The following is a 27,153-nucleotide window of genomic DNA, read 5'->3' on the forward strand; positions in this document are numbered from 1 at the left end:
ATCATGTATTTTAAAATCATAATGTACTGCATTATTTCATAATCTTTGAAAATAAATGAAATATACTATATTTGCAAAATTACCTTGAAATCATATAATTTGCGTAAAAATAATATTCATGCCACATAATGCTGAATAAAACCATACATTCTATACTAAAATCATATTTTCTGGCATTTTATACTAAAACATATATTCTAGTGTAACAGTAGTATTTTCCCAAATATACATTTTCTCAGTGATACTCACATATAATACATGCGTTCTGAACATAAATTTACTAATAATTTTGTAATAATTTTCATGAAAAAATTACTGCTATAGTTTATTACCTTACCTGACAACTGAAAAGCCCATATAAGATTTAGTCCTGCACCCGTAGGGTTCCCCGTTCAACACCCTGAAAACAACATCTCTCAGAACTAAACTTCAGTATTTCTCCGTGTACAACATTTCCTATAACTATAGAAAAGCCAAATATTGAATAAAAGGCCTTACCTTTAATTTGGGATGAATTCCAAGGTAGTCCCATCGACAATCTACTCCAGCAGATTTGTAGAGAACTTTCCTAGGAGTGTCGTGATGGCCTCGGATCGTCGAACTGGCAAGATTTTGGCCCGAAAACTTAGAGAGAAGGTAGATGGGTCGAATAGGAGAGAGAGAGAGGAATTGTGCATGAGTTTCGGCCAAAAAAATGAAGTTTAGGCCTATTTATACATTAGCCTTCGTCGACGAGGTCAAGAAGGAAGTTCTCACCCCTCATCGACAAAATTCACAACTGCGAAATATCCTCTTGGTATCTTCTCGTCAATGAGACACGTCCCCGTCGAAGAGCTCCTTATGTTTTCTCGTCGACGAATCCTCTGTGTTCGTCGATGAGACCCTACATAATTTCCTTATTTAATTCCTTTTCCCTCTTCTCCTCCTATTATTAAATTACGATAATTATTTGGGTCTCTACACCTCTTTTATTATAGGCTCTGATACCTGTACAACCTTTCCTTTGTTTATAGTGGTCATCATTTCTATGAGCCAGCCCATCTGTTCTTTAATTTCCCTTACATCCTAACAAATCTCTTCATGGCTCTGCTTAAGTCCCTTCAGGCAGTTTTCCAAACGCTCACCCATCATTCTAGCCTTTCACTCGAAGAGATAATGATGTAGAGAGATTGTCATGTTTTGCTCAATGTTGGAACCCCAGATATCGGTTCTACCACCCTGGCACACTGGTTTTACAGGCAACTAGAATATGAGTAGTGACCTGTTAGAAATGACTATGCATGAAATGCATGAATGCAATACAACCTAAATAACCACCTTACTATAATTCTAGGAAAATCTCATCACCTAATTCCCAATTCAACCTAGCTCTTAATATACAATACTCAACTTAAAAATCAGGTTGCTTTTCCCCAAAAATTTATTTTCCATTGTTGATTCATAAGAATTGTCCCACCTGTTGAGTATTTTACCCTTGACAGATCTTTAGTAGTCCTACCTTTCTTTATGGCCATACCATTCCTGTTGAGATGAGACTTGACAATAAACCTTCCATCAGATTAGTGGGAACTTCTTAAGGACACAATGGTTGGAGATAGGAAGGATTAATTAGTTGAATGCGTTGACTTGACAAGATTGCCCCTCAGGTCCTTCCTTAATCACCTCAATTTACTTAATTCAACTACTTTTCTATTGGCCTCCAAAATACTGTTGAACCTCTATTTCCTCTTCATTGTGTACCACTACTGAGTTTTCCATAGAGTGACTCAGAGTTTTTCCAGAATTTTGATTGAGCAGTATGTATGCCTAATATGGATGCAACATGTAAGATACCACACAAAGGAATTTAAACAAACACAACAAAGACTAGATTAAGTCATCTGAAAAAGGATGAAACTCTTATCCCAACCCCAGATGGATTTATCTCTTACAAGTTTTTACCATGGCTCTATCCTAAGGAAGGAAGTTAGAGTTAAAATATGTGTGGTTTAAGCTCATTTCCTTATCAACAATAGGTTCCCAACATGTCTCCTATCCTTACCAATAGGTTTGGACAAAGTTCATACTGAGCAAAGTCGTTCGTGCGCCCCAAAGACCTTGTCTCATGAGAGCTAACGTTACTGTGCTCCTTTTTAATCCTTAAAGGTAAAGTTCGGTCAGAGGCTAGTGAAAATGTGTGTGTTGATATAAATTTCAAAAGCCTATCCCCTTAACCCCCAACATCCATTCCATACATATAAGAATTAATTATACACAAGTAATATATTCGCAAAATCAAAATATTCACACACAAAAAATAAATAAACACAACAATTCATACTTAAAGACAAAACATCATGGAATAATCAAAAGACCATTAAATTCATATTTAGGATAATTCAAAACTAATTGATGGCTTGACTCTCTATGTCCCCAATAGAGTCGTCAAGCTGTTGTAACGTCCTGGAGAAAGGGTCCAGAATGAAGGGATAATAGATTTTGAAATTTGAATGCAGTCGCCACTAACCTATTCTTTATCTTAGTGCGGTTAGAACATCTAGTCTTAATTTGCTTTACCAGAATTGGGATCGGATGTTCGGTAATGTGAGGGAAAGGTACTAGCACCCCCTACACACCCGTTCTACGAATGGTACTTAATTAATTATGAATTATCCCTAAATTGATTTTAATGATCTTTAATTAATTCTTTTAAAATAAAAAAATAAATAAAATTAAAGTGCAATTTAGGAATGTCTAATAAGACCTCAAAATGAGAGAATCTTGTAGATAAACTTCCCCTCAGAACTAATACAAGTGAGGTCTAAAATACCTCTTTACCTTTTTCGAAATCATCAGGACGGACCCGCCCAAAAATCAAGAAAATCATAAATAAAAAAAATCATCTTTATTTATTTAAATCGCACTTTGATTTTATTTATTTATTTAATTATTTTTTTATTTTAAAAGAATCAATTAAAAACCATCAAAATTCAATTTAGGGATAATTCACAACTAATTAGGTATCGTTTGTAGAACGGATATGTACGAAGTGTTAAAATTTTCTTCCTCGCATAACCAAACTCTCGATCCCGATTCTGATAAAGCAGACTAAGATTATGTATTCTAACCACACCAAGGCAAAGATTAGGTCAGTGGTGACTCCATTTTAAAATTCAAAATCTATTATCCCTCGTCATTCCAGACCCTTCTCCAAAATGTTGCGACAACGACAATGCCACGGAAATTCAAAATTAAAAATAATTTATATATTAGTTAGTATTGTAAAATTGAAATTACTTTAAAACTTAATTCACAAAAGAAGTGATGAGTAGTGGGTGTCTTGTGGGAATAATTTTGCTAGGACGAGTGAAAATTGACAATTGGAAAACAGAAAGTTTACAATTCTTTCACGGTATTGTGATGAAAACAAAAATAAAACTAAAAATAATATCAACCGTGAACTAAATAAATAAATAAATAAAAGAACTTGGGCCGTCATGAACAGTGGGTAATGGGTGTGGGTGTGGGTGTGGGATGTAGAAAGCCCATCAGAAGACCCATTTCAGAAGTAGCTCCAGGAACTTTTCCCCATCTTGAGGGTAGACTAACTAAAATTTGTATCATTTTTTTAAAATAATAATAATAATAATAATTTTATATTATATTTTATATAGTGTCTAAAATATTTTAAATAATTAAAATAGATACGTATTTTTATTTATATTGATGATTTTGTAATATCTGAAAAAGAAAAATTAAACCAATGAGAACCACGACATAAAAAATTTTGTTCGAGAAAAAATGAGGGTCCATTTAGTTGTGAAAAATAGTTTTTATTTTTTTGAAAATAAGTTTCATTTTTATTTCAAAATTTTCATATAATTACAGAAACACCACACCTTTTTTTATTTTTCTAAATTTATATAGAAAAAGTTGAAATATATATATATATATATATATATATATATATTCATCCTTTTTCCAGATTTCTAAGTTCTAACTATTACTTTAGCATTAAATTATTTTAATTTGTTTAGGTTATGTATAAAGTTTCTTTTAAATCCATACAAATCCAATTTTAAGTCCTAAATTCTATAATTCCAAATATTGTTTTACATAAAGTTTAAAAAAAATGAAAATAAGATCTTAAAATAAAAAATAAAAAGTTATTTTAAACATTTAAAATTTTTTTATTATGTACTTTTTTAATATGAATTTTGAAAAATTAAAAGAATGATTTAAAAATTTATAATTTTTTTAAAACTAAAAATTAAAAATAAAAAATATTTTGCACAACTAAACTGGCTCTCTCATTTAAGAGCTCTAAATTTATAACTTTTAAAGGTTAATAACTTTTACTTTTAAGGATAAAAGATGTAGAATTTAGAATTTTTTATTTTTTAAAGAGATTTAAATAATAGTATAATTTTTTTTAAAAAAATTAAAGCTAATTTTTAAAAAGGAATATTTTAGTGTGAGTATTGCTTAATAAATGAAATTAATAATAATTCATATGTACATAACTCTTTTTTTCTTTTTTAACATTCTCAAAATTCATATCTAAATCTTAATTTTGATTAAAATAATTTACAAATACTTAATTTACCATATTGTGTAATCATTTATAATAATTTATTTTAATATATCAATTTTTCAATGCTTTGTGGACACTGTTTTCATACTTTTAAATATGCTTTACACATCGACCACTTTGTTAGGATTGCTGGTGTGGAGCCGTCGGCAGCCGCACCAGCCCAGCCGCCGACTTTGAATTGCAAATGGAAGGCCACCAAATCTGCCCACCTCTTGTGACTTTGCAGCAGCCTTTGTTTGACTTCTTCCCCCTCACCTTGTGTATATATATATGAGTTGTGAGGAGTGTGAAAGTGTGCGTGGGCTGTGTAAAGAGTTGTGCGTAGGGGTGTTGAGTGGTGTGTGCAGCAGAGAGTTGTGAGAGTGTGTGTATTGCAGAGTGCAGAGTGCAGAGAGCAGAGAGTTGTGGTGAGAGAGAGAGTTGAGCAGTGGCTCCTCCGTGTGTTATTTCTCCCAGATTATAGTGCAGTGGTGTGCTCCCGTGGACGTAGGTCAGTTTGGACCGAACCACGTAAATCCGGTGTTCATTGTGTGTGTTTGAATTTTTCTTTGTGCGTGATTATTACTCCAGGTCGGTTTATTCCCCAACAACTGGTATCAGAGCTTTGGTCGGAGTAAAAATAGCCAGATCAAGAAAAATTTCGGTTTTTTGAGCCCCTGTCCAGTACCTCAAAATTTTGAGGCTACCATCGAAGTCCTCTCGCCGAGACGAAGCCAACGGCAGTAACCGGAGCTCAAACAGAGCTCAGACGAAGCCGCACGCGCCCACACGCGCCGCCAACGTCCAAAGGACGTTCCCACGCGCCCTCACGCGCTCCCACGCGCCGGCGACAGGAAGGGAGTGGTCCTCACGCGCCCCCACGCGCCGGCGAACGTCCGGCGACCAGAAGAAGCTTGAAGACGCTGACGTCAGCGTCCACGTCAGCGCCGCGTCAGCCAGGCCCGCCACGTCAGCGCTGCTGCGTCAGCGCCACGTCAGCTCCAGTCAGCGCCACGTCAGCGCCAGTCATCTGCCACGTCAGCCGCCACGTCCACGCCACGTCAGTACCACGTCAGCGGTGGGCCCCAGTGCCACATCAGCAGTGGACCCCACAGTGCCACGTCAGCAGTGGGCCCCACAGTGCCACGTCAGCAGTGGGTCCCACGTGCCACGTCAGCAGGGTGGACCAGGGTTGACCAAAAGTTGGACCGGGTTTTTTTGAAGCCATTTCGGGTCCGTTTTTTCGAGCGGCTTAAGCCATTCCTAGGGTTTTCGACCGTTCCGGATCCAACCGTGCTGTCCGATTGAGCTAATTCCATCTCTAGATCAGTGAATCGAGATGTCGAACCAGAAAAGCTCTCACATCGAGATGTTTGACGGCACGAACTTCGGTTTCTGGAAAATGCAGATCGAGGATTTCTTGTTTGGTAAGGAGTTACACTTACCACTGATGGAGAAGCCAGAATCCATGAAGGAGAGCGAGTGGGAGTTGCTTGACCGAAAAGCCCTCGGAGTTGTGAGGATGACGTTGGCAAAGTCTGTTGCCTTCAACATCAAGCACTTGACAACCACCAAGTCCCTTATGGATGCGCTATCGAACATGTATGAGCAGCCATCAGCCGCAAATAAGGTACATCTAATGAAGAGACTTTTTACCATGAGCATGTCTGCAGGTGAAAGCTTCAACAGACACTTGAATAATTTCAACGAGTTGTCGGATCAACTCGCCTCGGTCGGGATTACCTTTGACAGTGAGATCCGTGCTCTATTAATTCTCAGCCAGCTGCCTGAGAGTTGGAAAGGTATTGTAACTGCGATCAGTAGCTCTGCAGGAAAATCGAAGCTGAAATACGACGAGGTTATCAGCATGATTTTGACAGAGGAGATCAGAATGCAATCGAACAATGCCTCCACTTCAAGTTCAGCTTTGAATGTGGAAAGCCGAGGAAAGGGAAGCGGGCATGGAAGATCTAACAATCGTGGCAGATCCAGGACTAGGAGGTCCAAATCCAGAGATTCCAGAGGTACTCAGGACACAGGTTCTCAGAGCAGAAAAGTTATTGAGTGCTGGAACTGTGGAAAGACTGGTCATTACAAGAACCAGTGCAGAAGTCAGAAGAAAGATACGAGGGCAAAGACAGAAGCAAATATTGCTTCCGAGAACGATGATTTGTTGATCTGCTCTTTGGAGAGCAAAAAGGAGTCTTGGGTGTTAGACTCTGGAGCTTCATTCCATGCCACTTGCAGCAGAGATTGCCTGGAGGAGTATACATCAGGTAATTTCGGTAAAGTATATCTGGGCAATGATCATCCTTGCGACATTGCCGGTAAGGGGACAGTGAAGATCAAAATGAACGGGTCAGTATGGAAGCTGAAGGATGTCAGACATATTCCAGACCTGAGGAAGAATTTGATCTCAGTCGGTCAATTGGCAGATGAAGGTTATAACACATCTTTCATTGGTGATGAATGGAAGATTTCGAAGGGTGCATTGACAATTGCTCGAGGTAAGAAAAGTGGCACTCTTTATGTAACTCCTGATACATGTATGTCTATTACAGTTGCTACAGGAAATGATGATAGCAACCTATGGCATCAAAGACTTGGACACCTGAGTGAGAAGGGACTCAGGGTGATGCACTTAAAGGGTAAGTTGAGTGATTTACAGTCGGTGAAGATTGACACATGTGAGGACTGCATATTTGGGAAACAGAAAAGAGTTAGTTTCCAGACAAATATCAGTACCCCGAAGAAGGAGAAACTTGAGCTAGTCCATTCAGATGTATGGGGACCAACAACCATTTCGTCTACAGGAGGAAAGCATTACTTCGTCACGTTTATCGATGATCATTCACGGAAGGTATGGGTTTACTTCCTGAAGTATAAATCTGATGTTTTCAATGCTTTTAAAAATTGGAAAGCGATGGTAGAAAACGAAACTGGTTTGAAAGTCAAAAGGCTGAGAACTGATAACGGTGGAGAATATGTTGACACCGAGTTCAAGAATTTCTGCTATGAGCACGGCATCAGAATGGAAAGAACTGTGCCAGGTACGCCTCAACACAACGGCATAGCCGAGCGGATGAACAGAACGTTGACAGAAAAAGCCAGAAGCATGCGTATGCAGTCAGGCTTGCCAAAGATGTTTTGGGCACATGCAGTCAACACAGCAGCTTATTTGATTAATAGAAGTCCTTCAGTACCATTGGACTATTGCTTACCAGAAGAAGTTTGGAGTAACAAAGAGGTAAGACTTTCACATTTGAAAGTTTTTGGTTGTGTTGCATATGTACATATCAATGATCATGTCAGGGATAAGCTGGATCCGAAATCCCGGAAATGCACTTTCATCGGTTATGGTGGAGATGAATTTGGATACCGCATTTGGGATGATGAAAACAAAAAGGTGATCAGAAGTAGAGATGTGATTTTTGATGAAAAGGTGATGTACAAAGATAGGCACACAGCTGAATCCACCGAACCAGTTCAGAGAGAACCAACCTGTGTAGATACGGATAATGTCCCAGAATGTATGGGAACACAACAGCAGAATGCCGAGAATCCTTAGGCAGAGGAACCAGTGGAGCAATTCGTCACACCACCGCCTCCTACTCCAGCTCCGGAGCTTAGGAGATCTACTCGGCCTCATATACCAAACAGAAGGTATATAGATTATTTACTTCTTACAGATGGAGGAGAGCCCGAATGCTATGATGAAGCATGTCAGGCAGGAGATGCGAGCAAGTGGGAGCTTGCAATGAAGGACGAGATGAAGTCCCTCACCTCCAACAGAACGTGGGAACTAGCTGAGTTGCCCAAAGGTAAGAAGGCCCTTCACAACAAGTGGGTGTACAGAATTGAAGAGGAGCATGACGGCTCCAGAAAGTACAAGCCTCGGTTGGTAGTCAAAGGCTTTGAGCTAAAGAAAGGGATTGACTACACCGGCATTTTTACACCAGTTGTGAAGATACCAGCCATTAGATTAGTCTGCAGAAATCTAATAGACAGGAAGGTGGCAACTAGAGAGAAACTGAAGTTGTGCTCAACTTCAGTTGGTCTTCATGATTGAAGACGGACCTGAGCACAACATTTGCATATACACTGGTTGAGATGCTGCCTCCGTCTCCAAGTGGGAGATTGTTAGGATTGCTGGTGTGGAGCCGTCGGCAGCCGCACCAGCCCAGCCGCCGACTTTGAATTGCAAATGGAAGGCCACCAAATCTGCCCACCTCTTGTGACTTTGCAGTAGCCTTTGTTTGACTTCTTCCCCCTCACCTTGTGTATATATATATGAGTTGTGAGGAGTGTGAAAGTGTGCGTGGGCTGTGTAAAGAGTTGTGCGTAGGGGTGTTGAGTGGTGTGTGCAGCAGAGAGTTGTGAGAGTGTGTGTATTGCAGAGTGCAGAGTGCAGAGAGCAGAGAGTTGTGGTGAGAGAGAGAGTTGAGCAGTGGCTCCTCCGTGTGTTATTTCTCCCAGATTATAGTGCAGTGGTGTGCTCCCGTGGACGTAGGTCAGTTTGGACCGAACCACGTAAATCCGGTGTTCATTGTGTGTGTTTGAATTTTTCTTTGTGCGTGATTATTACTCCAGGTCGGTTTATTCCCCAACACACTTCTCCCATATTTTTCTTTGCAAATATGCTTTAGCCATGTGATAAATGCATTGTAATATATAATTTTTTATTTTATTCATACAAATTATAATTATGAAAGAAGAACGATCAAATAAAAAAGAAGTAATATATTAATAATTTATAAAATAAAAAAGAAAGAAAAAGTTGCACAACATTTATATTCGATTTTTTTAATAGAAGTTTTTATAAATACTAAAACCTTAAGCTCTATTTTATGTGAATTTAAACAAAATATAATATAAAATTATATTAAATTTCTACTAAACTAATACAAATTTGAGTGATATAACATTAAAAGATAAATTAAGGAATGAACAAATTTATGGTAAGTTAGGCGAAACTCCTATAAAAAATAAGATGAGGGAGGGACGACTCAAATGATATAGATACTTGTAACGTAGGTCATATAGTGCACCAATGAAGAAAAGTGAATTAGTTATTATGAGGGACAATAAAAGAGGTGAGGATAAATCTAAAATAACTTAAAAGAAGATAGTGAGTAAGGATTTAAAAGCTCTGAATCTTTCAAAAGAAATGGTTCATGATCATATAAATTAGTAGAAGATAATTCATATAATCGATCCCACCTAATGAGACTTAAGACTTCGTTTTGTTGTTGTTATTATGTGAGTTTGAATAAAATATAATATAAACTTATGTTAAATTTCTACTAAACTAACAAATTCGAATTTTAAACCTCAAAAGAATGATCTTGATCATTATTTTATTATATTTTGAATATGTAATTTTTTCTTTGTTTACTGAGGAAATCATATGTCAAACTTGTCATTCTATTTTCCACACAGAAATAGTGCAATATTATACTCACCAAGCACTAGTAGCCCAACTACATGGGAGGCATACTTTGCATTAATTATTACTATATATATAATTTATGTATATTATATAAGGCATACCAAGGACTGAGAAAATATTTATAGGAGGAGGTCTGAATGGGCACATTGGAAGAGATAATAAAAATTATGAGAGGATACATAAATGATATGGACATGGAGACAAAAATGAGTCTGAGAAGATGATCTTAGACTTTACTATATTATATGATTTTAATATAATGAATAATTGCTTTAAGAAGAGAGATTAACAGTTAATAACCTTTAAAAATGGACAAAATATAAGTCAAATTGATTTTTTTTTTTTTTAACTAGGAGGGTAGATTGTTTATCATGTAAGGATTGTAAAGTTATTCTAGGTGAAAACCTAATCACACAAAATAGAGTCTTAGTGTTAGATATATGTATTAAAAAATGGAAGAAAAAAGATAAAATAAACCAGTGTAAGAGAACTAGATGGTGGAATTTAAAAGGAAAAATATAATAAAATTTAAAGATAAAATGATCAAAGATGGGGATTAGACCATAGAGGATGAGATATATACTATACTCTTTGGAATAGATTAGCTAACTCTATTAAAAAGATAGCAAAAGAGATTTTAAGTGAATCAAGGGAAAGATTCTTGAATAGTAGAGGGAGTTGGTGGTGGGATAAAGATGTACAAAAAATCATAAAAACAAAAAGAATTTGGTATAAAACGTGGCAAAAATGTAGAAACAGATATAACTTTGAAAAATATAAGGAGACAAGAAAAGATACAAAAAAAACTATTAGTGAAGTTAAATATAGATCATTTAATAGTTTGTATGATAAATTAGTACAAAAGAATGGGAAAAATATAACGCCCCGAACCCTTAAACTCGGGTCCGGTGCGTTATACCTGATAAAATCCCTTATAATCCATAAACTAATATATACGCAGCGGAAAACATAAACATAATCTCCATATAACATAATACTAGACTTTACTAATTCTAACTATAATCTATAATAAATCATCCATCACTTGCATTTCCATAATTACATATATCTCCAAAACATTTCAGTATGTTCACAATTATTCCTTACTCAATAGCCTTAAAACATAAAGACATAAAACATAAATTTTTACATTCCCCAAAATTAACATAGAAATATACCATTTTCTTTTTCTATTTCCCAATAATGCTATAAAAATCTCGAGCTCTCAAAGCTCAACCTCGAGGATGTCCTGAAAAAAAAAATACATTTATATTCGGGTGAGACACATCTTAGTAAATGAAGAAATAATATATTAAACTCAGCGTGTGGCCATCATGAGATTATACATATCATTTTATAATATTTGCAAAACATTAACATAACACTGAAAGTCATTTTCTGAACCTAACAATCACATGCAAATGTTTACCTATGAGATTACTCAAGGATAGGGGTGATTACCTGCCCATACAAGTAGCACCCCTCTGCTCTGATACTCAGGTAACTCGAAGGTCATTACTGAAGCATACCAGAGCACTCACCTTACTTAATAAGCCCTCAAGTGTTAACTTGATCTTGTACTCACGCATTTAATAATAGTTTATCGGCAAAGGCCCTAAGGATAGAGAATTCTACCCGCCCATACAAGTAGGTTCCCTCTGCCTTAGTGCGTTATGCAGCTACTGCCACATCTGAAACTACTAGTGCACTCGCCTTACTCAGCAAGCCCTCAGGCGAAGAGTATGTCTCGCCCAATCATAACATGTTTTACATACATAGATACTTCTAATATCATAATACATTATTCTTTCCATCGTTATTCAATCATTCATATTCTTTCATGTTTATAACTTAACATTTCCTTGTGTTTCACTTTAAGTGACTCTTTCCCATTTGTATCATTCACATTTCACATTTCATTTCATTGTCATTCATTGTCATTTCATTTCATAACATTTTCATTTCATTCCTTTGTACTACAGCCACTCTTTAGCCGTCATCAATTAGTCCACATAGAAATGCGTTAGAATCTACTACAGTTAGTGTACATAGAAATGTGCTAGAATCTGTTACAGTTAGTCCAGATAGAAATGACTAGAATCTGCTACAGTTAGTCCACATAAAAATGCACTAGAATCTGCTAACCCAGCTTTCAGCTGTCGTACCTTTACATGGTTGCATTTAACATACACATGCAACATTGTCCATAGCATATTTTATTCTCATTGCTTTACTTACTTAGCCTGCATCTCATACATTTGACATATAATTTGCACTAGGTAAGTTATTATAATATATATATATATATATAAAATAAGTATAAGATAAAGTTTGATATATATAAAGTAACTGAAAGAAGAAAGAAGAAGAAGTCAGAGAGCATTCACGCCCCCCCTACTCATTCCTACGCAGCCAACATTCACTTCGTCTCCGTCTTTCTCCTTCTCTCAATTTCTCGACGAGTTTACGGCAGATCGGGAAATAGAAGGTGCCTTAGATTTCTGGTTCCGCTGTCGACATTTCTACTAAAGCAGATTTTTCATAGGAACGGTTTAAGCACTGTTCCTAGGGAAAGGTAATTTTTTTCTCATTTTTTCAATTTCGCTGTTAATATGCAGTTAAATCGACGATCGGGTGCCATCACGTGGTTCTAATCACGGTTGTCATCATTTTGGTGTAGGTAAATTTTTAATTGGGGTTTTCTAGACTCTATTCCAAAGCGAGAGTGAGATTTAGGAAATTTGACAATTTGGGTATATTTGCGGGTATTATTATTTATTTAGGAATTATGGCCCTAGGAAATATTTAAATAATATTTTATTTATGAATAATTTATTGAAATTAGGAATTTAATTTTAGAGTCTGGGTGAGCGCCGTAGGCATCTTTTCAAGGTCTCTGTTGGCGTAATTCAAGAAACAAGGTAAGGGGGAAATTTATATATTAAATCAAAATTTTCATGAATTAAAATGATTATGTGTTATTTATGTCTATATGTTTTTATGTGGGTTTAAAATGTCAGCCATGAAATTTATGTTTTCTGTGTTTAGGATTGTCGATATAGTTATGTATATGTGAAAGTGAACGAATGAAAGTGAAAAGAATTTTCTGATGAATTAAATAAGAAATGAAAAGTATTTTGAACATATAAATGTTAAATATGGGTTGGACGATTTTTGAAAACTAGTTTCCCCCACTCCAACAAGTGCGGGAAATCAATTTTCGTGCGAAAACTATCTCGAAAAAATATTAGGGACGATTTTTGAGGTATTAGTGACGATTTAAATGCATTACTGAAAGGAACTTATTTGTGACGGTTAATAAATCATCACTATTATTATTATATTAATAAATAAAAAAAATTCACTATATTAGTAACGGTTTTGGAATTTCGTCACTATTAATCCCTTATTAGTGATGTTTAAAGAACTATCACTAATAATTTTTTTATTTATTTCACAACATTAGTGATAGTTTTACACATTTGTCACTATTAGTGTCTTATTAGTGACAGTTTAGAAAGCCGTCATTAATAATTTTTTTATTTAAAAAAATAAAAAAATTTATTTCATAATAATTGTGACAATTTTAGATTTTCGTTACTATTAATCTCACATTGCAATTAAAACCCCCGGTTTCCCCAATCTACCTCACTCCTTTTCCACTAATCCTCATAAATATCCTAAATCATTGATTTAGGAAAATGAGATAATTAGATCAGATCTACAGCAGCAAGGCCGCAAAGGGGACAATCCCGGCGGCAAATCCGGCGGCTGCGATTCTATTCAAAGCGGCTCCGCTTGCAGCAGGGGCTTTCGCGGGAGAGCCGGCGGGAGTACCAGCAGGCTCAGCGTCAGTGGGAGCAAGGTCAGGAGTCGATGCCGGGGGAGCGAGGGGAGACTGAGCCGAGGACTCATTGACCGGAGAAGCAGCCGGGGGCATGGTCGTCGTCGGAGCGGGAGATGATTTGGGAGAAGAGGTCGGGGGCTTCACGGCGGGAGACGACGTAGAAGCAGGAGGAGTGACGGTGGGAGTGGCAGGAGTGGGTGAGCCCGACGGGGAAGCAACCTGCACAGCTCCGGGCTCCTGAGCACTGGCGGATCCGGCCACCAAGGTAACGATCAACAGAAACACCACGGTGGAGCGAGCCATCGTTGAATTATGTTGTGTTATGCCAGAAATACCTTCTTTAAAAAAGATTAAGTTAAAATGCTGCATTTTTGTTTTTTGAACTTTCTTGACAGAAAATTTTTATTTGAACCATGCATATTTTTGCACTATAGGATAAGTTGAAGTTTCCTTCTCTTTAATTTGATCCATAAATTGTTATCTTTCTTCTCTGTTTATTGACTCTACTCTTTGTAATGTAGGCAGCATTATGTTCAATAAGGATTATAAGGAAAGTCCCAGACCTTGCAGAAAATTTTATAAATTCTGCTGCTTCCCCGATTAAAGAAAAGCACCATGGAGTTTTAATAACTGGGGTTTAGCTTTGTACAATTCTATGCAAAGTCAGTCCAGAGGCCCTTGAATATTTTAGGAAGGTAACCGGAGGCATGTCTTTATCATCATATTTGTCTATATATTAGTTAAATAATGCAAGCACTTTTGTGGGATTTTGAAAATTTTGAAACTTCTTTGTTAGTTTTGTGCAGAAAAAATTCCATGAATACCTGTTTCTATTTTATTTGGAGTTCATGCTAGCATATACATGTGTATAGACAGAATCTGGAGAATTTTTCGTTTTGTGACTGGTCAACATCAAACTAGGATAGACCTAAACATGCTAAGATGCTTTAAAGATTGGAATTTTTCATCTGGAAAATTTGATCCCGACTTATTTTAGTTTGTAGCTAGCTTGATGTGACTGGGGCTACAAGGCAGTGCTTAAACCATAGCTTTGCTGCAGGAAATTTAGTACTTGGTTGATGCTGAAAGTGTTTTTGATTATTATCATATGATATTGCACATGCTTAGGACATATAAACCTCCGTGTGTGAATGTATTGTGCTGACCTTGAATTTAATTATCAATCTTGAGTATAAAAATATATATTCTTCCACATGTACAAATAATCTGGTTCCTGAATTAGAGATAAAATCTAAAGAAAAGAAAAAGCGAAAACAGATATCTGATTCTTTTGGTCATGGAACTGAACAACTCAGCCCTGAAGCAGTAAAGGCATGTGATGATAATATTGTGGGCAAATTACAATTGAATGATTCCAGTAAGAAATGCAAGGGCAAAAGGAAAAAGAAAAGCAAGTTGGTTTTTGAATCTCTTGATTATAATGTAGATCATCACCAATTAGAACCATTGCCTGAGGTAACTGAAGAAAAATCTAAGGATTTAGCACCCTCAGAAGGAAAGAGTATGACTGAGCATGAGACAAACATTAAGTCTAAAGAAAATAAGAAAAAGAATAGGAAAACTTCCAATTTTCTTGGTCTCAATGTTAAGCAACATGGTTTAGAGGACAAGAAAGAGGCTATTGGAACACAAGTTAAGGATTTTGAGGGTTCAAGAGATTCCCAAATAGATGATGCTGCAGCAATGAATACTTTGGACACCTTGTTGGAAGAGGATGGGAAATCTAAAGAAGAAGCGAAAGAGTAAGAGTTTGGATTTGGAAGGATTATGCGATAGGCATGAAGCGGAATTTGATAAAGAAAAATAAAAAAGAATCGATTTTGAAAAGGTTGATTTTCAAAATTCAGAGGAAAACGTTTCTAAGAAAGAAGTAAAGTGTTCTAAGAAAAGAAAACAGTTAGCCTGTGAAGAAAATGATTATCTTCCTGTTGATGAAGTAAATCTTGGAGAACTCAAACGCAGGAAGATTGAAAATGAGAAAGAAGTTGTTAGCCTTATAAGACTTAACATCTTATTTTGATACTAACAAACAAGTTAAACTTAACATGCTTTATTTAAGTGATGTATTTTCAGGACTCAATGATGAATGCATTGTTAAAGAATTCATGAAAGCTTGTATTTCAAAGAAGGATGATTATATCAAAACTTGAGGTTTGAATTAAAACTTGAAGTTCATGAGAGCATTGATATTAAAGAAAAAATTTCAAGAATGAAAACCCAAGTGATCAACATGGAAAACTCAAAGAAAGATGAAACAAGCATAAAAATCTCAAGGAATTCAAGAATTGAAAATTTGAAAAAGTCTAGGAAATTTCATGTAAGTATTTCAAATAATTTCAATATGGATACATGAAACTCTTAGTTTAATTTATTGGACCTAGATACCTTTTAACATACTTGAAAAATATTTTTATAAGTTTAAAAATTATTTTAAAAAGGTTAGAATCATTTTTGGAATGAAAAATATCAAAAAGAGGATTTTCAAAATGCTGTTAATTTTTTTATATTTGCATTGAGGTGTATTTTTCTCTATCAAAAACTCTTTATTTTAAACAGTGTTCAACATGAAAGTTATATAATTTTATCTTAACTTTCATTTGACACCAAGATCATTAAATTTGGAGTTATACAAAAAAAGTTATGATAAAAAAACAGAAGGGTACTCGAAACTGACAGCAACTAGTAGACTACCTGAACGACAGGCGCCTGGGTGGTCAAGCCAGGCGACTGGCTGTGTTCTAGCAGGCGACTGCCACCTTACTGCCCCTGCTACTCCTTTAAAAATAACATGGCAGGCGACTGGTGGATTGGGGCAGGCGACTGCCACGAACAAAATTTGAAAAAAACCTCAACGAAAACATTTTTTAAATGGTTTGCTGGGGTTCAAACTTTGTGAAAACTTGGGGGATACTCCAAGTCACTTGGGGACCAAGTTACATACTTTTTAAAGTCTATAAATAAGCCTCAAAGATCATTGAATTAATACACCAAGAATTCAAATTCAGCAAAAATTCAAAATCTCTCTCAATTGCTCTCAAATTCTCAAGACTCTCTCTTGCTCTCAACTTGCATGAATTCAACTGAGATTTTGCTAATCTTCTTCCACCGAAATTGTGTTACAAATTCTAAATCTTTAAATCATTGAAAGAATTAATCGGTGATATACTTCATTGAGCTTTAAGTTAAATTCCATATTGTTATTTACTTTGAAGTATATTAGTTTCTAAATTGTTGTACTAATCAACTCTTTGTGTGAAGAAGTTCTTGTACACATCTATTTGATTTATTTCTGTAAATTGACGATTCTAAGGGTTGTTTGGATCATTGGCTAAGTAAGGGGATATTACTTAGAGAGGCGGGCTCTAGCTTAGTTAAGGAGTGACCGGACGAGGGGATATCGTTTGGAGAAGGCGAACTCTAGTCTTACCCAAGGAGTGTTGTAAAGGTTTGTTCTGCCCGTTAAAAGAACAGGTTTAGTGAATCTTTTGGTGGTTTACCAAAGGTGAGGACGTAGGCTTGGATATAAGCCGAACCTCGTAAAAATCTCCATCTCACTCTTTCTTTCCCTATTCTTTATTTTTCAGTACATATTTAAATTGCGTGGATGGTTTAAATTTAAAATCATATAAACTATGTAAATTTGGAAATCAAGTAAACCTTAAAGTTTGATTTTGATTTGGGTTGCGGAAACCGAAAGGGAGTACGTTGGTTGAACCATTCTTAGGGGAAACCATACGAGAGTACATTACTTAGCTAAACACCCCAAAGATAAATTAACTTAAAAGTTTATTTAAATTCTGAAGTTTGTAAAGAGTAATTGGATTTTATATTGAACATCATATTGAAGAAGAAATTTCATATATACAGGGCTTTGTTCAAAACTCACATTCACCACTGGGCTGAAAACATCAAAAATTGAAAGTTGCATATATTATATTGATTGTGATTTGATGGTATAAAGATTTGTTTTATATTCCAAGAGTCTTAAATCTTGAATGATTTCATCAATCTAATAGTGCTGCTGTGAACTTATATTTGGTAAATAAATTATGGTTGTGTTGGTTTGGAAATTGTGATTAATTGTTTGATTGTTTTTACTTTCAAAGTGTGGTTGAAAATTGAATGTTTAATTGTGTTGTTGATTGATTGTTCAAAAGAAATCAAGTTCTTGTTTGATTGGCAAAATAAATAAACAAGTCAAAGAATTTGTCAAATCACAAAAGAAGTTAAGGACTTTAAAAGAACTAAAGAGAAAGTTTTAAAAAGCTAATTCACCCCCCTCTTGGGAAGCTATTCCTAATTTCAATTGGTATCAGAGTGGGGTTATAACAAATCTTAATTAGTAGCTATATAAAGATCGTAATGGCTAACTTAGGCGTAGCTGCCTTTAGAGAGGGACAATCTTCAACCTGACCACCCAATTTTTGTGGTTTGAACTATACTTTCTGGAAAAAGAGAATACAAATATATCTCCAAACTATGAATTGGAAAACATGAGAGGTTGTTATAGATGGCGACCAAATTCCCACTAAGATAGTTGATTGAAAACAAGTCCCTAAGGAGAAAATTGATATGATAGACTTAGACTATAAGATGCTGCAAGTAAATTCTAGTGTCATGAATGCTCTATATTGTGCTTTAGATGCCAATGAATTTAATAGAATAATGGCTTGCAAATCAGTTAAGGATATATGAGACAAATTAGAAGTAACATATGAATGCACTATAGATGTTAGGGATAATAGGATCGATATGCTTACAAGTGAATATAAAACGTTTAAAATGAACCTGGATGAATCCATAACTAATATGTTTACTAGGTTCACTCACATAATAAATTCCCTAAATGCCTTAGGAAAAACCTACACTACTTATGAGATGATAAGGAAAATTCTTAGAGGGCTGCCACCTAAATGGGAACCAAAAGCCACTGCCATAATAGAAGGAAGAAATTTGAAAACCACTTCCTTAGATGAGCTTATAGGTTCTTTACTCATATATGAAATGACAATGAATGAAAAGAGTGGAAAAACCAAAGCCCAAGATTTAATAGCCTTTAAAGCCTTAAAAGAAAACTCAAGTAGTGAAATGGATGAAGATGAAGTAGACTTTATATCTAAAAGGTTCGCAAAAATTCTAAGAAGGAAAAATAAATTCAAAAGAAAATCCAAATCTAAATCAGATGAAGAAGACGAAGAAGTTAGTAAGAAATCAAAGAATAAAACTCCTACGTGTTACAATTGCAACAAAACTGGACATATTAAACCAGAATGTCCACTACTAAAGAAAGAATGTAAGAAGAAAAAGAAAAAGGCCATGAAAGCCACTACTTGGGACGTGATGAGTACAAGTAGTTCAGAGAATGAATCAAGTGACCAAGAGGTTGCTTATACGTGCTTTATGACTTGGGACAATGAGGAAAGCTTCTCATCTAAATCTTTAAATAATTCTTGTAGTGATGAATCCGATGATGAGAGCATGCCATCTTATGATGAACTTCAAAATGATTTATTCAAAGTACATAAGATGCTGATCAAAGCAAATAAACAAAATACTTCATTGAAGAAAAAAAAATGAAAGTATAATGAAAGAATTAGAATCCCTTAGAAATGCTGAAAGAGAAAATGAAAGAGAAAAGGATTCAAGGATCAAGAAAATAGAACATAAGTATGAATCAGCAACGAAAGAAATAGAATCCAAAAATCTTGCTGAAAAAGAAAACAACTTGAAAATCAAGAAACTAGAAAGTAAGAATGAACAAATGATAGAAGACTTTTGATCCTTATCCTTTACGGTATATGAGAAAGATGTGTATATTTATGGATTAGAGGATAGAATAAGAAAATTATCTTTAGAACTAGAGAAATCATTAAAGAAGGTTGATAACAAGAAAGACATAGAGTTAAATGATCTTAAGAATCAAATCAAAGATAAGGATAAAATTATTTACAACTTTACAAAAGGAAATGAAAACCTTGATAAGATGATTGACTCACAAAGAATGTCATTAAACAAAGAAGGCATTGGTTTCAATGGAATTGAAAATAAAAAGAAAAAGAGTCTTTACATAGGTTATTTCTCAAAAGCCTCCAAAGATAATGCAAGCACATCCCTTAATGCTTACACTAACACCATATACTGTCAATGTAAGAAAAATGGGCATATAAAGTTTAAATGTCCATTTAAGAGAAAATGTGTGAAAACTAAATAAATATGGAGAGTTAAAGAAACATTCTTTATGAAACCAACCAAACCCAAGAAAGTATGGGTACCGAGATGATAGACTAGTTCATAAATAAAAAACTCCATGGATTAAGTCACTCCTTTTAAAAATTGAGAAATTAACTTAATTCATGATCAACAAATAAACTAGTTAAAATAGGAAAACTTAAAGAAGAATTTAAGATAAGTTTGAGAATGAATGACTATATGAGATGCTATATGCTTACATGCCTATATGATATGCTACATGATATGTTTGACTTATATTGAAAATTAATGGTTCACTATGTTGAAAATTTGAGCATGAGATTATTAAGTATAAACATGAATTTTGATGTGAGATTAATTCTTGATTATGCATGCTATTGATGAATTACATGGATAAACTTACTATTTTTTATATTAATATCCATGAGTTATGAGAGATATAATGGTTATATTGGTATCCATGAGATGTGTATAATGTGATAATGACTTTGGTATCTATAAAGTTTTTAGTATCCATGAATATTTTTGGTATCACATTTTAAAAATTTTAATTGGTATCCCAATTTTTTTTTTTTTAAAAAAGCTCATCTGGTATCACAATCTAAAAGATCAATTGGTTTTTTAAGCATGACAAGAATAATTATATCTATGAGCATGGTATGACATTGATGATATGAGCATAATAAGAATCAATGCTATGATGAAAACAAAATTGATAACAAAACTGAATGTATTGAATTCAGGGGGAGTGTTATGTTATATTACTTATATTATGATTGTTTCCTATTAATCAATTCAGAGAATTTTCAATTGGTATCATGAATCAAATTTTCAATTGGTATCAATTCTCAATTGGTATCATAAATTTTTAATAGATATCATGAATTCAATTTTAAATTGGTATCATAAAATCAACAATTGAAATCTTGAATATTGTCTAAAGGAAAAAACTATTAGTAATGAAGTTACAACTCATATACTTGAATGTTATAACACACTAAACATGCTATGTTTTTGAAAAATAATAAATTGAGTGTGTTCATATGTTTCATACGCATGTTTGATGATATGCTCAACATGTGATTTTTCTTGAACTTAATCACTTTCTTTTTCTTTTTTATTGATGTCAAAAGGGGGAGAAGTTTTAAAGCAAAAATTGAGCATAATATTGCAAATTGCAAAAACTGAGCCTGAACATAATATATATCAAAAGGAGAAGTATTTGATAGTGATGAGCAATATTGTAAAAGAGGTTTTGAAATTGATATTGATTTTACAAATATTGTTAAGATGATACTTATTGAAAAGGGGAGTCTTTTTAAGGCTCACTTCAGTTTTTGCTTCTTGTTTGTAATCATCAAAAAGGGAGAGATTGTTGGTCTTATAAGGTTTAACATCTTATTTTGATGCTAACAAACAAGTAGAACTTAACATGTTTTATTTAAGTGATATATTTTCAGGACTCAATGATGAATGCATTGTTAAAGAATTCATGAAAGCTTGTACTTCAAAGAAGGATGATTATATCAAAGCTTGAGGCATGGATTAAAACTTGAAGTTCATGAGAGCATTTATATTAAAGAAAAAGTTTCAAGAATGAAAACCAAAGTGATCAACATGGAAAACTCAAAGAAAAATGAAGCAAGCATAAAGATTTCAAGGAATTCAAGAATTAAAAATTTGAAAGAGTCTAAAAAATTTCATGTAAGTATTTCAAATAATTTCAATATGGATACATGAAACTCTTAGTTTAATTTATTGGACCTAGATACCTTTTAACATACTTGAAAAATATTTTTATAAGGTCAAAAATTATTTCAAAATGGTTAGAATCATTTTTGGAATGAAAAATATCAAAAAGAGGATTTTCAAAATGATGTTAATTTTTTTACATCTGCATTGAGGTGTATTTTTCTCTATCAAAAAGTCTTTATTTTAAAAAGTGTTCAACATGAAATTTGTAGGATTTTATCTTAACTTTCATTTGACACCAAGATCATCAAATTTGGAGTTACATAGAAAAAATTATAATAAAAAAATAGAAGGGTTCTCGAAATTGACAGCAACCAGTAGACTGCCTAAACCAGGACTGATGCCTGGGTGGTCAAGCTAGGCAACTGGCTGTGTCCTAGCAGGCGACTGCCACCCTACTGCCCCTGCTACTCCTTTAAAAATAACATAGTAGACGACTAGTGGATTGGGGTAGGCGACTGCCACGAACAAAATTTGAGAAAAACCTCAATGGAAACATTTTTTAAATGGTTTTCTTGGGGTTCAAACTTTGTGAAAACCTTGGAGATACTCCAAATCACTTGGAGATCAAGTTGCATATCTTTTAAAGTCTATAAATAAGCTTCAAAGATCATTGAATCAATACACCAAGAATTCAAATTCGGCAAAAATTCAAAATATCTCTCAATTGCTCTCAAATTCTCAAGGCTCTCTCTTGCTCTCAACTTGACGAATTCAACTGAAAATTTTCTAATCTTCTTCCACTGGAATTGTGCTACAAATTCTAAATCTTTCAATCATTGAAAGAATTAATCGGTGATATACTTCATTGAACTTCAAGTTAAATTTCATATTGTTATTTACTTTGAAATATATTAGTTTCTAAATTGTTGTACTAATAAGCTCTTTGTGTAAGCAAGTTTTTGTACATATCTATTTGATTTATTTTTTGTAGATTGACGATTTCAAGGGTTGTTTGGATCGTTGGCTAAGCAAGTGGATATTGCCTAGAGAGGTGGACTCTAGACTAATTAAAGAGTGACCGGACGAGGGGATATCATTTGAAGAAGGCGAACTCTAGCCTTACCCAAGGAGTGTTGTAAAGGTTTGTTCCGTCCGTTAAAAGAACAGGTTTAGTGAATCCTTTGGTGGTTTACCAAAGGCGAGGACTTAGGCTGGGTATAAGCCAAATCTCGTAAAAATCTCCGTCTCACTCTTTCTTTCCCTATTTTTTATTTTCAGTACATATTTAAATTGAGTGGATTGTTTAAATTTAAAATCATATAAACTACGTAAATTTGGAAATCAAGTAAACCTTAAAGTTTGATTTTGATTTGGGTTGCGGAAACCGAAAGGGAGTACGTTGGTTGAACCATTCTTTGCGGAAACCATACGGGAGTACGTTAATTGGCTAAACATCCCAAAGATAAATTAACTTAAGAGTTTATTTGAATTCTGAAGTTTGCAAAGAGTAATTGGATTTTATATTGAACATCATATTGAAGAAGAAATTTCATATATACAGGGCTTTGTTCAAAACTCACATTCACCACAGGGCTGAAAACATCAAAAGTTGAAAGTTACATATATTATATTGATTGTGATTAGATGGTATAAAGATTTGTTTTATATTCCAAGAGTCTTAAATCTTGAATGATTTCATCAATCTAATAGTGCTGCAGTGAACTTATATTTGGTAAATAAATTGTGGTTGTGTTGGTTTGGAAATTGTGATTAATTGTTTGATTGTTTTTACTTTCAAAGTGTGGTTGAAGATTTAATGTTTAATTGTGTTGTTGCTTGATTGTTCAAAAGAAATCAAGTTCTTGTTTGATTGACAAAATAAATAAACAAGTCAAATAATTGGTTAAATCACAAAAGAAGTTACGGACTTTAAAAGAACTAAAGAGAAAGTTTTAAAAAGCTAATTCTTCCCCCCTCTTGGGAAGTTATTCCTAATTTCAAAAGTCAATGAAAGTGGGCACATCGCAATGATAAATGGGTTCTCTGTAAGTGTTGGTTTTACTGGTAAAGAAACTAAAGGGAAAATTGATCAATCTCGAAAAACATCTGAAAAGCAGCTTCACACGTGGAAATGGGATCTTTGACAATAATGAAGGAGAAAAGTCTTCCTCACAAAAAACTACAAAGAAGCTGCATAATGGATCAGTTGAGGTATGGGACTAGTTTTTTTTTTTTAATTAATAAAAGAACATTTTTAGTTCTTTCCATACAAAAGTAGTCATGCTTAAAGTGCTTTGCCATGTTGAAAATGCGTTTGTAAGTTTCATGGGACTTAATGTTTTATGCACTCAATTTTGGAGTTTTCTTTCCATTGTCGAAAGAATTGGGTGTCATAATTAGTTTAAAAAAACTGATTATGTTAGTCATCCAAGATATTGCATGCTTTTGGATGGCTTTCGATGAATGTATGTTATAAGATTAAGTCCTTAGAAGCCACTGAACTGTGTGGTTGGTCTATATGACTGGTTATATTTAAATTGCCTCAGTGTTGCTACTTTTTCCCAATTTGAGTTGAATTGATCAGTAACATTGGCTATAGTGAGCGCATTTAAAGATTAGTTGTCACATTGACCATGAGGCATGGTTTGCTGGCTTCTAACAGCTTAAATCTTTTGTTATATATATATTTTTATTTGATATGATATTTGATAGGATATTGAAGTTGTCTATGTAAGGGTCCAAATTCAATTGACTTGTACCTTTTTGTGCAACAATTTTCCTTGGATTTTGGATCATTTAAACCCTCACATTTCTGCAAGTATTTTACATAAAAAATTGATTGATTAAACTAGGGCTATAGGTTGGGCTGGGTTGGGAAAAGGGAGGCTGAGACCAGGCTAATCTTAGCCGTATCTATTGAAGGATAATGAACAGAGTAAAAGTCATGAATTCTTCAAATAAACTCATTAGAAAATTTGGAAGATTGAGAATATGAAAAAACCCATATCCCAAATCATCTAATTTGGTTGGCGAGTTGTGTTACTCCCATTGACTTCCATCGCAGTGGACTATTAGAATGGAAAAACTTAATTAACATTGCAGAACTTCAATAATACCATAAATATGTGATTTGAGAAGATTCTGGCATATTATTGTTAAATCCCTCATACAGTTGATTTGTAGAAAAGATAATTTGATGGAGGCTTTTCTTGTAGCCCAAGTCAGTCAATGCTTTTCAAAGAGTGAAGATTGATGAGGTGATTTTTGCTGATCAGAGGCTTCAAGATAATTCTTATTGGGCAAAGGTTTGATAAGTAATTTAGTCCCTCCCTCCCCCATCCACCCCCACCCCAACCAAAAAATGAAAAAGGAAACTCACATAAAAAAAAAAAAAAGTTTTTCTTATTGGTTCATTTTTCTATAAATTCTCCTAAGGATGGTGCAGAAATTGGCTATGGAGCTAAAGCACAAGAAGTTTTGGGGCAGGTTAGAGGAAGGTATGTTTTACCATCAGTTCATATACATCACTTAATAAAGCTGAAAGATGTATGGTGTTCATTCTTTTTTCTGGGCATACTAGGGATAGCAACATAGATAGTCAAGTTTTGGAGTTCTCTTTTGATCTTCTAAATTTTTTATATGGGTTGGAACCCCCTTGATGGCTTTTAGTAATTTTTCTTGTCCATGGCTAAAAAATCAGTGTTTGCTTTGTTATTGGCAATGTTTTAAAAGGAAAATGCTTATGGCAAGGTTTTTTAACCCTTCCGGGGTGAGGCGTAAGCCTTTTTGAGAACATTATCTTTTAGGTAATAATATGCAAAAAATAAAGTGCATATGTTTTTAAAAAATAAAGAAAAGAAAAAGAAAACTGCAAATTCAATGTAAAAAATCCAAATATGATTTGTAGACTACTTCTCCAATTAAAAAAAAAAAAAAAACTAACTTGAATTCATTAAGTAAACCATCCAAGAGATGGTTTATAACCGTTCAAATCGTTTCAAGATCTAACATGTAACTCTCAAGTGTTTTGGATAGGTTGAGTTTGAAGAGTTTTATCACGAACTCATATTAGGACATTCCTTTCATACAAACACATCCAAATTTTCTAACTAAATTTGACTTGGGATTCACTCACCAAAGCTGCATCAAACTCAATTAGAAAAAGCGCAAAAATGCACCTCTTGTAGAGATGTGTAGGCCTCAGTGTGTAATGTGTTGGCCTTTCTGGGATTTGATATTTCAGACTTAGCCTCATAGTGACCTTTGATTGAGCCTTCTAAAACATTGGTTATTTGGAAATGGTTCTTATTTTTCACTTGCTTTCGTTAATTATGGTTCATGTCCCTTAATATGGGTCAAATTAGATGGAGAATTTTTCACATTAAATTTGTTTCTTCTCATCTAAACACTTGTAGCTTCAATATAAACTGTTCTTCAAGAGAATTAGTCAAATGGAGACTTTATTGAATTTTCAAACCCTTTACAAAAGATGAGGAATAAAAAAAATTGCAAATAATTCAAAAGAGAGATAAAAATAGAAAGATTTTGTTTACTTTGATTCTAGAGGCTTTTGGAGAAGGTTTCAAGGCTTTTTGCATTTAAAAATAGTGGCTTTTTAAAATTATTAAATAATAGGGTTTGATTGGGAACCAATTGGATCTGGGTTGGATGTGCACGCTTATTGAATTGTGAAGTGTTAATTTGAATCGAGAATCGTAATATTCATGATCAATTCTTTCCTACTTTAATTTTTTTTTGTTAAATTTGAACTGAAGGCTAGTGTGTTGAATCAAAAGTGTAATTCATTTTCATAACTATGTTGTGCACCACTCCTTGTTGATTGTAATAGAATAGAGAATGTTAGATTGTGCTCTGAACATTATGGGAATCACTTGAAGGTTGCAGCAAGCTTGGTTTTGGGGGAGTTATGGGCTTGGAAGGGTATTCTGACTACCGAGAAAGGAACATGATTGTTGACCCAATCCCCTTTATTGTTTTTTGGCTTGTCAGAAAGGAAAGGGATACGAGGGCTTTTGAGGGAGCGAAAAATTCTCTCAATACTGTAAAGGATATGTGGCTTACAACTTTGCTTTTTTTTGGGTTGGGGGGGGGGGGGGGTTTGGTGGACATAAATTAGTCAATACTCAATAGTAAAGCTGAAATTGATTTTGTTGATGTAATTTCATTTATATTTTTTTCTTTTATTTGCAGCTCATCCCCTTAGTGCTTCTCATTATGTTATATGAATTGTAGATTGAACTACTAGAATACATGCTTGTGTTGAACGCCAACTGCATGACTGATGCAGTATATTGTGAATTGCATGCTGATCGTGAATTTAGGTTATTACATGCTTGAAATGATTTATATGCTGAAAAC

The 27,153-nt window shown here is 34.4% G+C and overlaps 1 long non-coding RNA gene across 6 annotated transcripts; it reads left to right on the plus strand.

Moving 5' to 3' along the window:
• Positions 1 to 13,630: 13,630 nt before the first annotated feature.
• LOC131162451 (uncharacterized) lies at positions 13,631 to 26,955 on the plus strand. Of its 6 annotated transcripts, none has more exons than XR_009138815.1 (5): positions 13,631 to 14,113; positions 14,370 to 14,543; positions 22,766 to 25,079; positions 25,210 to 25,271; positions 26,673 to 26,955. It is a non-coding gene; the product is annotated as an uncharacterized LOC131162451 (long non-coding RNA). The 6 variants fall into 6 exon arrangements; XR_009138811.1 differs by having other exon boundaries at positions 26,624 to 26,952; XR_009138813.1 differs by having other exon boundaries at positions 22,766 to 23,985; positions 24,990 to 25,079; positions 25,210 to 26,858.
• The last annotated feature ends 198 nt before the right edge of the window (positions 26,956 to 27,153 follow it).

This window comes from Malania oleifera, chromosome 8, assembly GCF_029873635.1.
Source record: "Malania oleifera isolate guangnan ecotype guangnan chromosome 8, ASM2987363v1, whole genome shotgun sequence".
Lineage (NCBI taxonomy): Eukaryota > Viridiplantae > Streptophyta > Magnoliopsida > Santalales > Ximeniaceae > Malania > Malania oleifera.